General features: G+C 35.7%; 2 pseudogenes; one reads left to right on the top strand and one right to left on the bottom strand.

Annotated features, from left to right (window-relative positions):
* Positions 1-4,876: 4,876 nt before the first annotated feature.
* On the top strand, positions 4,877-7,790 carry LOC120205126 (annotated as a pseudogene).
* Positions 7,791-7,830: 40 nt separating this feature from the next.
* On the bottom strand, positions 7,831-13,181 carry LOC120205125 (annotated as a pseudogene).
* Positions 13,182-13,921: the final 740 nt, after the last annotated feature.

The raw sequence follows: 13,921 nt of genomic DNA, 5'->3' as shown, positions 1-13,921 counted from the left end.
GATCAATAAAATTATTTGCATATACTAGCAGTTATAAATTTAACTGTCAGTTCAAATCCCGTAATAAAAAATTTACTTAAATAGTCTGACAATCAACAATATTATGTCATATCAATTATGTACTACTCTATTTCAATTCGTGTTATTGCCCACTGTATCATCATAAGAATATATTGTACGTGAGTCAATAAACGAGTTTGCGTGTTATTTGTTGTTTTATTATTAGTAACAGTTTGCACTTTCAGTGCCAGTGACAGTAATGTATAGGTAATGTAAAATACAACATCACTATACTAGTAATCCAATATAGATTTCACAATGTCATAACATCTTGAACCCACAATGCACATATAGTGCCAGTATAAGTAATCAGTGAACAATAATCAATAAGCACTACACCTCATGACATGTCATTTGTACCACTAACCTTCAATCTCATACAATGGGCGTAATTCAAAAATCATATATTGATCTCCATATAAAACATCCATATAATCGAATATAAATAAAAATCCTATAAAAATCAATTTTGGGCAGTTCATACCCAAATTATTCACATGCTATAAAATAAACAATAATAAAATGTTGTATTTTTTAAAAATACAATTTAAAAATATTTTCTTTTCAGATCAATTGAGGTTGACTCATCGCAAGTCATCATCGTATCATTTTATATAAAAAGTTAGTTGCACTCACCTGTTGCCTCACTAGCTTTAATACTACGATCATTTCACTCTATGGTTTTATCATTTTCTTTTAATTCACTTTTATCTTACTTTCGGTCGCGATCTACACATCAATCGATTTCTCGACATATATAATTTCAAACATATATTAGTATTGATACTTATATAATAAATTCTAATTCAAATCAAAATTCTTAAAATACTATTCATGTACTTTAGATACTAATTTCTTACTAAACCGAAATCGACCTTAACTCTATTAAATTATCTTTCCAAATCCTTTAATAAGTCACTTTAATCCATATCATTCATCGGTTTCCTACAATATTCAACACTTTTCAATTAATACATTAGTATTGTAATTTTGTAGTTTTCACCACCAACTTTTCAAAATTCCCGAATAGACCCCTTAAAATACACAACTTTTCATTTCAATCCAAAATCCACATTCCATCACTAATTTCCAGCATAGTGTTTTAAATTTTCAAATGCTTAACTCTTGATCCTTCCATTATTCCAAACTTGCGAAAATGATCTCCTAACTTATCATGGTTCCATAATAATCCAAAACTCAGTTCCAGTTCGTGAAAATCATCCTTAAATCCAATCTAATCCCTAGGATATTTTTATTAAAATTTTCTAATTATTCATCCTTATGGCCAAAAATTACAATGTAGTCCCCTAACGGTCTCCAATTTGTTTTCAAGCTTGAATCATCATCCAACGTTCATTTCTAATCAAGTTTAACCATTCTAAATCAATCCTAAATTCAATGTCTCATCACACTAATAATAAATTTAAGTATGAGACCATAACTTTCTCATTTTTGCTCGTGGATCCTTCTAATTTCCATAATTTACAAAATGGTCATCTAATTTATTCAAGCTTCAATTTAATCCAAAGCATGATTTCAAGCACATATGATCACTTCCATTATCATTATAAACCCTTAAGAAAATTTTGAAAATTTTCCAACAATTTTCCTTATAGGCCGAATACTTTGAATATTTACTAAATAGTCCCTAAATTTGTTTCAAGCTCAATGTCAACAATTCCAATTTATTTTCATATCAAATTCACTTCAAAATCAACATTTCTTCATGAAAAACCTTAGTGGTCAAACCTTATTCATGAACTTCTACTCAATTCCAATAAATTTTTATGCTTGATTATACTTCCATAACACTTTCAAATCAAAATTTAATCTTATTTTAGCTTTCTATTTAACCACAATAAATACCCACTTCACCATTTAAGCATGAAATGATGAAATACCTACACCAATTTGTAGAGAATTAAGTGTAGAATATTTTCTTATTTCACACTTTAGTCCAAATTCTCACTAAAATAGACCAAAAAATAAAAAAGAAAACCTTAATCACCTTGGAGTCATAGCAGTTTCTGGAGAAGAGAAGAGTTATCTTGAAATTTCTTACAAAATATATCCTTAAAAGTCCAATTTAAAATAAATTAAGATTCATTTTAGCCCAAAAGTCAAAATTACCCTTAATGAATTCTATTTTTTACCAACATTCCATCCTTTTATCTCATTTTAATATCCTTAAATAAGTATAAAAATCTCATTTATCAATTTCCATCTTTTTCCCTTTTAATTTTCCAAAAAATTAATTTAATCACTAAATTTCACTATTCCACTCTAACATAGAAATTCCTCCAAATTTCACTAATTCACATCAAATTCCACTAATTAAAAATATCAATATAATATTTCTAGCCCCTAAATACCTTCCTTCAAAATTTTGAAGACTTTCGATTCGATCTGATTATCCGAATATTTTTTCGATCTTTATCGCTTAATGAACTTTTATACCAACTCCAAATCAAAAATATAAACTCATTATAATTACATTCTTGGGCTGAACCACTCATTTACAGAACCAAAATATATCTTTTGAAAATTTTTATTTTTAGTCCCTGAGTTTTTGCAAATTTACACTTTGGTCCCAAACTTTCAAAATTTACTTTTCAATCAACAGTCCAAAATTTGGGATATTACAACATGTTACAATTCACTGATCACTACAGTTATGCTATTGTTATGTTCATCTTGTTGTTGTATCATAGTAGATAGTCTATCAATGTTTTACAACATTGTAGGAGCCGATAAATATATCTTAAAGAAATTGTAAAATTACACCACAACGACTATGCTCATATGATTTCATGTCTACATATGAATAAATAATTTCATTCTTTATTTTGAATTTTGCATTCATTACGTTTTATTCAATTCATTAATAATATTGATTTTTTATTATTTATTTCTCGGATTAACGTATTGCGAACAACATCTTTATACTAAGCTATAGCTTCTACGAAATGTGGTAAATGATGGGCTTATATCATATGCACAACATAACATACATGCACATGCATGCATGTGCATGATCACGGGCATGCTCGATATATATTTTCTGGGTCTTTGAGTAGCGTTTCGTTACAAGAAACATATATACTTAATAATGAGAAGAATATAGAAACAGTTCATGAAAGTAATATACATGAGAAATGAAGGACATGATCGTGAGAATCAGAACAAAAACAGTTTATATATCAATTTAATGTATACTTTTCGGATTTAAAAAAAATGTTAACGTCCATCTCTAAGACCGCATTTTACTGCGTAAATACAACAATAAAATATGTTGGAAATTTAAATCTTGATGTTTGTCTAACAGAACAAACTGAATTGAAAAGATTACCTCATATTAGGTCTCTATCCGATCCAAATTAATCAATTAATGAATCGAATACCAATGATTATATCGATATTCATAAATAAGAAAAACCTAGTTTTCATAAAATAATTGATTGAATAAAATATGAAAAATGTATTAATGTTAAAAGGAAATTGTTATGATTTAGATGGTGATTCGAAGTCAGGGTCGGAGTTGGTATTATGAATAGTTTTGGAATAGAAGGTTGGGGGAGAGTAACATCAAGTGTGATGGTCGTGTCTTGAATGATTATAAGGATAAGAGGAGTATATGTACCTTCTAGGAGGGGGGCTCCTCAAGTTCGTATCGTCCATTTGGCCTTGCTTATTATTGTGGACAATAATGTGACTAGCATATCCTTTCATGTGATTTTTTTATTATGTTGTATCAGTTCTTATTTTTAATAAAATATTTTACATTTGAATATAAAAATATAATTAGTTAGATATTAATTCGTGGAGGAGGGTTGTCCTTAGGAGGAGTTGTTATGCTAGTTCCCGCCATGCTGCCGAGTAACCTTGGTCTGGTTGGCGAGCCTATCGGGTGTCACCCTCGTCGAGTTGGAACACGACAATGTTATAAATTCAATTCGCAAATTATTGTCTTTTACATTTTGGACTTGTCTTTTTCTAAATTTGCCATCGGTGGCCAAACACCTAGCATCTTTGTAAGCGTTTCCAGTCTACCAATGGTGGATTGTATTAGCCATATACAGAACTTCCAGTGCTTTTGAAAATGACTTATCAGCAGTCGCATAGAAAGGCAAGTCGTGTAGCAGGAAAATTGTTTACTTTTCATGTAAAATTTTACTCCATACTAACCTCAAAAACTCTCCTCCGTATTATTTCCTGTGAGCTATAAATTTTTATCCATGTTTTCTCCTCCACGAGTCTCTGATACTTCACCGGCAACATCTATTCCGGTCATCGGAGGGGATCGTAAATTCAGCAAAGACAATACAACCTCTGTTCCAATTACCTGTCGGAATTAAACGAATTACGTTTTCTCTACCGTAACCCATGTTACTTAAAGATGATAAAAAAAAGGAATTTTCTTTGGGAAAAAATTAAAAAAGAATCCTAATTTTAGTAATAAAACGTGAAAGTAGTTGTACCCAGAAGCTAAAATTACATAAATTGGATTAAAGTAATGTTAAACTGTGAGATTCTAATGATTTGAGGCATGGGTATTTGATTAAACATCCTAAGATAGTAAAATCAACGGAAATTTTGTTATTTTTGTTTATGGAAGACGACAAACTGAATGAAAACAGCTATAACAGATGAAACAGCATTAATGGGAATCTAAAACCTTACAGGATTGAACGGTATTTGTATAAAGGCTTTTAGGTTGCCTTTTTAAAGCCCGTGTTTTTTTCTTAACAACGAGCCAAGTTGTCTGGGCCTTGCAAAATAATTAAAATTATTAATTATTAATTATTGTCTCCCCACTCGTAACAAAATTTAGTTCTTAGGGTTTTCATTCCTCTCTTTCAATCTTCCTCCGCTCGCCCCCATCATGGGAAAGAAGAAATCTAAAGAACCAGTCACGGTGGCCGTATCAGACACTGTTGCAGCTCAATCCGATGCCTTTAAAACTATCTTCGGTGACGTTTCGCAGCCAGATACCGCCGTTTCTTCCCTTTTCTCTGATGACAATCCATTCAAAAGAAAGTCAATAGAATCCGTTGAAGATCATAAAAATGATGGTTCATTGGTTTCGGGTGCACCGCCATTGAAGCGTGGGAAGCGGAAGGAGAAAGAAGAAGGTGAAATCCCCACTTTTGGTTCAAGCGAAGAGGGAACCGAGGCTCATAAATCAAAGAAAGGTAGGAATCCAGAAAACCTAAATTTGGGCTCTTTAGATAATTTTGAAAGTTCAGGTCTTGATGCAAAAAGAAAATTGAGCGAGGAAAAGAAGGAAGCACCCGAAAGCCTAAAAGGCCTGAAAAAGAATAAAAGGAAGAGGGAAGAGGTGGAGAAAGAGTACGAGGAAAGGAAATATGGGGCGGTGGCGGTGGAGTCAGATGCTGAGGAGAAGGTCGTTGTGGGGCAAAAGAGGAAGAAGCCAGAGGACGTTAGGGTGGTTGCTTCGGTTCCAAAAGAAGGGTTTGATGATGAAAGTAAACTTTTGAGGACTGTATTTGTAGGAAATTTGCCGATTCAAGTGAAGAAGAAAGTGTTGATAAAGGAGTTTAGCAAGTTTGGAGAGATTGAGTCTGTTAGAATTCGATCTGTTCCTTTAAACGATGTGAGTTTTCTGTGATTCTTTCTGCTCTTTTGGCTCATTGATTTTTCAGTTGATGATTTTTCTAATTGTTTTCTTTCCTGTCTAGACTAAGAAGCCCAGAAAAGGAGCTGTAATGTTAAAGCAAATTAATGACAAAGCTGATAGGTAAGTCTTTAATTCAAAAAGGAGCTACAATTACACTTTCGGATTGCTAATTTTATTGTACACCTAATATTTAATATTTGTGCATTGTTATCCCATGAAATATGAATTGGTGAACAAACTTCTGCTTAAAACTATGTTTACATTGAACCTTTATACATTTATGGCTTCAAGTAACTTGATTCTGAATACATGTGATTGGTTTACTCGATCATCTACTTTGTTTATTTGATGTAAACGACTCCCTGTTAATCACTAATGTTGATTTTCTTTGCAGTGTCCATGCATACGTCGTTTTCAAAACAGAGCAGTCTGCTGAGGAATCTTTAGCCAACAACATGGCTGTGGTATGTGTTTTACTACTGTTGTCAGAACAATAGTAATGCTTAAGGCGAAGGTGCACTATATTGATTCTATTGTTGTTTTCATGGATATAGATTGCAGGAAATCACATTCGTGTTGATAGGGCATGTCCACCGAGGAAAAAGTTGAAAGCAGAGAGTGCGCCTCTCTATGATAACAAGAGGACTGTTTTTCTTGGTAATCTCCCATTTGATGTGAAGGTGATTATTTTTGCCTGATATTTTTTATCCTGATTCCGGTATGAGATTAATATTTTTTCCTGCCAATGGCATATGGTCTGAATACAATTTTAAAACTTATTGCAGGATGAAGAAGTTTATCAGTTATTTTGTGGTATCAATAATCTGGAGTCTAACATTGAAGCTGTCCGGGTTATTAGAGATCCTCAATTTGGTGTTGGCAAGGGTATTGCTTATGTGTTGTTCAAAACAAGGGTATGTCCATCCTTTTTCTTAATTTTCAAGCCTTTATTTGTTCAATTGAAATGTGAAACATTTTATTTCTGGTTTCAAAAATAGTGTTCGGTTGATCATTACCTTCTTATGTCCTGAAACCTAGTAGCAGTGGTGTTGTAGCCCTCTATTGTTCGATGGGGTCTGTTTTTGCCCTTTTTAAAAGGTTAATTAATTGACAGTATTGAACTGTAAGCCGGATCTCCTTGCTATCCACTGCATCTTTAGAGGTGAACCAGGAAGTCCCATGATGTATTGCTGTTTGACTTCAATGCAATCTAATCTAGTTTCGGTATTGTAATATTTTGATTAGCTGTATGTGTAGAGTTTTGTCTGATATAAATTTCTCTCTGTGATGGTATGTGTTAATGTTAGCTACAGAGGACGTAGATTATTTGTCATACAAATTACTGTTGTCATTGTGGATGCAGGAAGCGGCAAATTCGGTTGTTAAAAAACGAACACTGAAGCTTAGGGATAGGGAGCTAAGGCTTTCTCATGCCAAACCAGATGCCACCCCATCTAAGAGAAAGAATCAATCATCCTCAGGGGATAGTACCCCAGCTAAGAAGCTTGCAGTTGGTTCAAGTACTTCCTCAACTAATGACCATAGATCAAATAAAAAGCTTCTTTGTCATACCAGGGCTTGCGCTCTAGCAAATCAGGTAGCGAGAAGAAGACAGTTCGTTCAAAGGGCGCTATTGGCCCTGTAAAAATGAAATTTAAAGCTCAGAGAACGGATAAGCTGAAAGAACGCAGTACTAAGAGACCAGCCGTTGCTGCTAGAAAGGCAAAGGCAAAAGTGCACAAGGATGGTAGTGTTCCCAAGCAAACAGGTGTAAAACGCAAGGTGGACAGCTTCAGTCCGGGTAGCGGTTCCCATAATAAGAAAAAAAGCAGAAAGTTTAAGTAGGAACAGAGAAGGAAGACCTTGTATCACGCTTTGATTAATAGCGCCAACCCAACTGAATTATTGTACAATTTTAACTTTTGTTTGTTCAATGTCAAATTTGTCATGATATTTTCAGCAACAATTTTTAGTGTTAAATTATTAAGCATAACTGGGTTTTCAGTAATAAATAATTCTACTACCATGACTGTTTCGTTGAAGTTGAAAGGTTGGAATGTGTTGGAAATAAACACAGCATGTATATTATTTTCTTTGTATGGAAAACAATAGCACTAATGAAGAAAAGGAAGCATAAATTGTATTGGTAATTTGTTTCTTCCTGTAGTTTTTATCTTGCACATTGTGACATTAATGTTCTAGTTGCTGTTGCTGCTGAAGGTTGATTAACTTAAGATATGCCCCGTCTTTCTTTTCTATCAGACTAGAATGAGTCCCTTGCTCTATTATTTTTCCTCCTTGTATATCCAATATTTTTTCTGAATTTTTAATAGTTGACAGCCTATGTGCCACCATAACTGTTGTTCGATTCCTCATTAATCTCTCGAGAGCTTGTTGCACCACGCACTCCAACTCCATGTCTAGAGCACTGGTGGCTTCATCTAGTAGCAAGATTTCCGGGTTCTTCAGAACAGCTCGAGTGATGGCTACTCGTTGTTTCTGACCACCAGATAGTTGCACTCCTCGTTCACCAACTTTCGTCAAGTAACCCTCTGGGAGGGAACTTATGAATCCATGTGCATTGGCTAGCTTAGCTGCGTCAATTATTTCTGATTCTGAATCCCCTTCTTTGCCATAAAGGATGTTCTCATAAATTGATGTAGCAAAAAGTGCTGGTTCTTGTTGGACTAGACCAATATGTTTCCAAAGGGATTTGAGCTTCAGTTTCCTTATGTCTCTGCCTGTAAGGATTTGACGAGGATTAAGTGTATGCCCGGTTGAGATAAGTATTTTACTAGCTGGATTTCAAGATTTTCAGGAGAAAAACTCACCATCAATCGTCACTTTCCCAGCTGTTGAATCAAAGTATAAGAGCAAGAACCAAACTTTTACCGGAACCACTTTGCCCCACCAGCGCCATACTCTTGCCTGAACGAACTTTTAGATCAAAGCCGTTGAAAATGACTACGTCTGGCCTCGATGGACAGCTAAACTGGACACCCCTTAGCTCAATTGTACCTTCCACATTTGTTAGTTCCTCTCCAGCATCCCCAGCGATCTGTGTCTTCCGGTCCATTATCTCAAACACGGATACCACCATTTGATTCCGTTTTAGAAGATCCGGGACCAATGCCAAAGTTTCTCCCATGGCTAGTGCCGTTATAATCAAAACCATAAATGATTTCATGACAGATTTAAAGCTAGCTAGCTCCTTTCCCATTAATACAGAACCATACCTGAACAAATTAACAGCAATGTACTAGTTATTGCAATGCTCATTGGCTCATTGATTAGCTATTATGAAGCTCAACCATCATACCATAAGCCAAGGCCATAAGATGAACTGGGAAATGCCATAGAATATCCCGGCGATTTGGCCACGGTTGAATGAACGCTTTGAAGGCTCTACCAGCTCACGGGCATAGAGATCAAGGATCTTCTCCTCGCACAAAATGCAGCAACGGTTCGAATATTGCTGACGGCCTCAGCGGCAAGCATGTTTGCTTTTAGATATGCTTTGCTCAAGTTACCTCCATAACCTTGCATGAATAGTTTCTGAATGATGGGAAGAATATCACTATATTCCTATCTAAAACTCTTTGAGTTTGTATAAATTAATGTTGGCAAATATGCAAACCTCGCTTATGTGACCACTCGTGATCAATGGGAAAGTGGCCAAGATAACGAGTAATTCTCCAGTTTAAGATGAATGCGATGATGAAGGCAGCAACGACCAAACCTAAATTCTGAATGAGAATCGATGTCCGGTCGACAACTACGGCTTTTAAAAACGTCACATCACTCTCTAGGCGTGATGCAAGCATGGAACTCGAGTTGTTCTGGTCATCAAACCATCCGATTTCGTTCTTCAAAATGGCTGCAAAAATAAAATTAACACATGACATTTTCAGGCGGCAAGGAAAAGGAGAAGTTCAACATTGTCGAATGATTGCTCGGATTAGATCACATATTACCAGAAAACATCACTTCACGCACTCGAAGTGTGAGGCGCTCTCACATGATGCCGAAACATAGATGTTCGATAGCATGAACGAGGACGGTTAAAACTGCAGCACAGCAAAACAGGATGGAAATCTTCTCGACTTCACGGCACGTTGTTTCCCAGTCCATGTAATAGGCTACAAGAGCTTGAGAAACCCCTAGAGCAAAGAGAGGCATCTGAGCTCCAGCTATCAATGCAGCAATGGTGCCAAAGACCCCATAAGACCAGTCGGGTCCTATCATTGAATACAGTCTTCCTGGTGAAACAGGCTTCCCTGTATCTATTGCTTCAGCATCCACACGGCTTAGTATGGAGTCCTTATCGGAACGAAAACTCGTGCCAAAGCTTGTCCTTGTTCGGGATAATTCTCGTGAATAAGTTGAGCTATAAAGAAGTTAAGTAGGGAAAACAAAGTTCTGATTAATGTATTGTTCTTACTAGAACAGCATGCGCAAAACACGGTAGTATGCCTGCTGCAAAGTCACTTCATTGTTAATGTACCTGAGTTGCGTACTCATTGTGCGACTATGGGAGGGATATTGTTGCTGAACGAGCGACGAATATGCACTGCTAGGATTTGAAATGAACTCATCATGGCTGCCTGTTTCTACTATCTTCCTACTTCGAACAACAGCTATCACGTCTGCATTCCTAATAGTAGAAAGCCGATTAGCCACCACGACCGTGTTTCGTCCCACCTTCACACGATCAAGTGCCTCCTGCACACTCTTCTCAGATTCTGCATCAAGTGCACTTGTTGCTTCATCAAGTAGAAGAATAGATTGATTCTTCAATATCGCACCAGATATCGCAATCCTTTGCTTCTTTCCACCTGATAGTTGTATTCCTCTCTCACCAACCTGCAATTCCAAAGTGATCGCTTAGAGAAGTGACTCTGTAGTACATGCTAGCAGTTGTAAATGAGTACCTGAGTCTCAAATCTATCAGGGAGATTATTGATGAACGCGATGGCCTCGGAAAGCTTCGCGGCACGCGTTATCTCTTTGAGTGTAGCATCATCTTTTCCTTAAAGAATGTTCTCCCTAATCGTCGTTGTGAAAAGAGCTGGTTCCTGATTAACCAAACCAATTTGCTGTTTTAGCCATTTGAGATCAAGGTCCCTAACATTGTTCCCATCCAACAAAATTTCCCCTGCATTTGGCTCATAAAATCTCTCAATCAATGATATGACTGTACTCTTCCCAGAGCCATTCCCTCCCACAAGAGCTACAATCTTGCCAGCAGGTATGTTGAGGCTGAACCTATCGAAGATTAAGACATCGGGACGTGACGGGTAACTGAACGTCACGTCCTTGAATTCAATGTGACCCTCAACTTTTCCGAGTTTGTAACATGTTTTGGAGATGGTTTTGCTTATTGTATTCCTCTCTATCATCTCTAATATCGGATACGCAGCCACCCTTGCTCGAATAAACGCCGAGATGTCCTGTGCTGCCGGTCCTAATGACCTGCACCTCAAAAAAACCAAGTAATTACTACATGTTTTCAGAACATCCATATATTGAGATTTCACATAACTTACAGGCCGGAGATGACAACATTAAGCATGGTAGTGAAAGAATCGCCACCATTTGCGATGTTCTAGTGAACAACTATACTGGTGAACCAAACGAGCAAAGCCCAGGAAACGAAAAGCACACAATGCATTGAACCTAGACCGAGTCCCCTGGCTAAGCCGGCGCTTCTACCGTATTTGTATGTGTTCATCAATGCTTCTTTGTATGACTTCACTGCCCTTTCTTCCCCGGAAAATGCTTGGACCGTTCGAACATTTCCGATCACCTGAAAAATCAAGTCACATAATCTCTTCCGATCATTTTTCACGTAAAATGTCTTATTGCATGGGAGATTGAAAAAAAAAACCCGACCTCTTCGGCAATTTCTCCGGCCTTCACATAGGAGTTTCGAACTCTAGCAATAAGTCCAGTGGCTACGTAAGCGTAAAGGCCACCGGCAACGGTGATCAACGGAACGATCGACAGTGTTACCAAACTAATTTGCCATACCCTAGCAAAACCGATGATGAAACCTACTATAAACCTGCTAATGTAATGCATAAAATTCCCCACCTGACATCAATTAAACTCAACAATGGTTAGCATGCACCACAAGAACTTGGTATATTATCCATAAACATTTTCAATTAACAATTTAATATAATTACATGATTTTTTTAACAGTCCAAATTCAAATTCTTAATTTAATACAATCGTATATTTTTGTAGTAACTTTTCTTTGTTAAAAAATATGCGGCGCCCATTTAATTAATTGCAGTTGTAATTATCAAATTTTTGTATACAATAAAGAATAATGACACTTGGCAAAAAATACGTAAAGAACCGTCTCTATCCTTTGACCTTCACGCCACGTTTTTTATATTTAAATTAAATTTGTGTTGTATTCATACATGTGTCATGCATTTATGAATGATTATAAATATAATTAAAATTTTCAACTATATTAATATACAGTAAAATATATGCCAAGGTTTAAAATTATATAATGTGAACCCGCCGCTGAGAAAAATCTGGGGGCTAGGCCATGCATAAAAACCCAGAGACACACCGAACAACCAACTGACTAATAATAAATGCTATTGAATCTTTTGTATGAATGCAAAATTTACTATTTGCTTTGGTACTATCGACTGAGGTTGCCGTTGCAGATGAAGAAACATAAAAGCTGCGTCAGATCACAGTAATTCTCTTGGGATTGTCGGCGCCGTTTTCATCTTCTTCTTCTTCTTTACAGTTCATTGTATTATTTAATTATATAGTTTCATCGTTTTGCTGTCTTAAACATGTATAATTAATAAGGAAATCTTAAGACCAGCTAAAGGAAAATGGAATACCTTCTCGGAAAGAGCATCTTGAACGACAATGATATCACTTGTAATTGCAGAAATTACTTCTCCAGTTGAAGCTTCTGTGTCGAACAAACTTATGTCTTGTTTTAGCATAGATTTCAGATATCCCATCCTCATTTTCGCTGATTGTTGCTCTCCAGTATGCATCCAACAAGCCACTCTATACATGTATATATATATATGTATATCATCAAATTTATGATTAAAAAGGAGTAAAATTTGATGAATTAAGGAAGTTTTAACTAACCTATCCATGAGGAAAATAATATAGCCACGCTGAGATATACAAAATTCAGTGAGTACTGCCCCAAAAAGAAAAGGATTGTGGGAATCTTTATGGTTTAATCAACAAAGATGTAAAGAAGTTGTGCTGTTGTGTTGTGTACCTCGGCAACTCTGTGAGAAGCTTCTTTAGGGAAGAGATGTAAAGTTTCCCGAAGAAGACGAAGAAAACAGGAACAGATGCACCATGCAAGCATGCAGCGATGCAACCCAAGGCCATGAGCACGTAGTCGTAAAAGTCTGCAAATGAAAACAACTTCAGCAATGGAACTTTCTTACGCTTCTTCTTTCTTCTTCGTATCATCACTATCTTTGTTACTCGAAGGTGCCATTTTGGCTCCAAACAAACACTCAGAAGTTGCAGAAAATGAACAAAATATAGTGAAAGAGAAGCTTTAGGAAGATAATCAAGTGTGCAATAAATGTGCACTAAATGCTTTCCTGGGACGGTATTATTAATTTAAAAAATAATTGTGCAATAAATGTAGAGATATCAAAGATTTTGCGTGATTAAGAATTAATCAAGTGGCAATTGGTTAATTAATCTGTTTTATTTTTGTAGGGAACATTTTGAATATAAATATAACAAGTTTGTAACACCCAACCCGTACCTGACTCGGATACGAGTTCGAGGTGTCACATTAACTTTTCAAGGCTCGTACATTTATAAAAATCATGGAAAATTTAAATTTCTATTAACACAAAAGCTATATTTACATACTTAGTTCAAAACATTACAAAAATTTGATCAGAGCATTCATAAATTGCACATTTCAACATGCCAACACCTTTGACTCAACAAAATACATACTGTAACTTTACTTCTTATTTGATCTCTGAGTGGATATATGCTGCTCTGAAATTCATATTCTTGATCTTCTTGCTCTTCGAAACCTACGTGTGAAACACTTACACGCTAAGTCGATGACTTAGTGAGCATATAAAACGTATAAGGTAACTATAACTCTTAACAACTAATATATCAAATCATACACATTCATATTATCAAATCATAAAACTTCATACACACTTTCATGTAACAAATATGTTG

This window comes from Hibiscus syriacus, unplaced genomic scaffold (genome assembly GCF_006381635.1).
Source record: "Hibiscus syriacus cultivar Baekdansim isolate YM2019G1 unplaced genomic scaffold, ASM638163v2 tig00012180_pilon, whole genome shotgun sequence".
NCBI classification, from domain to species: Eukaryota; Viridiplantae; Streptophyta; class Magnoliopsida; order Malvales; family Malvaceae; genus Hibiscus; species Hibiscus syriacus.
This window is presented reverse-complemented; position numbering and strand designations above follow the sequence as displayed.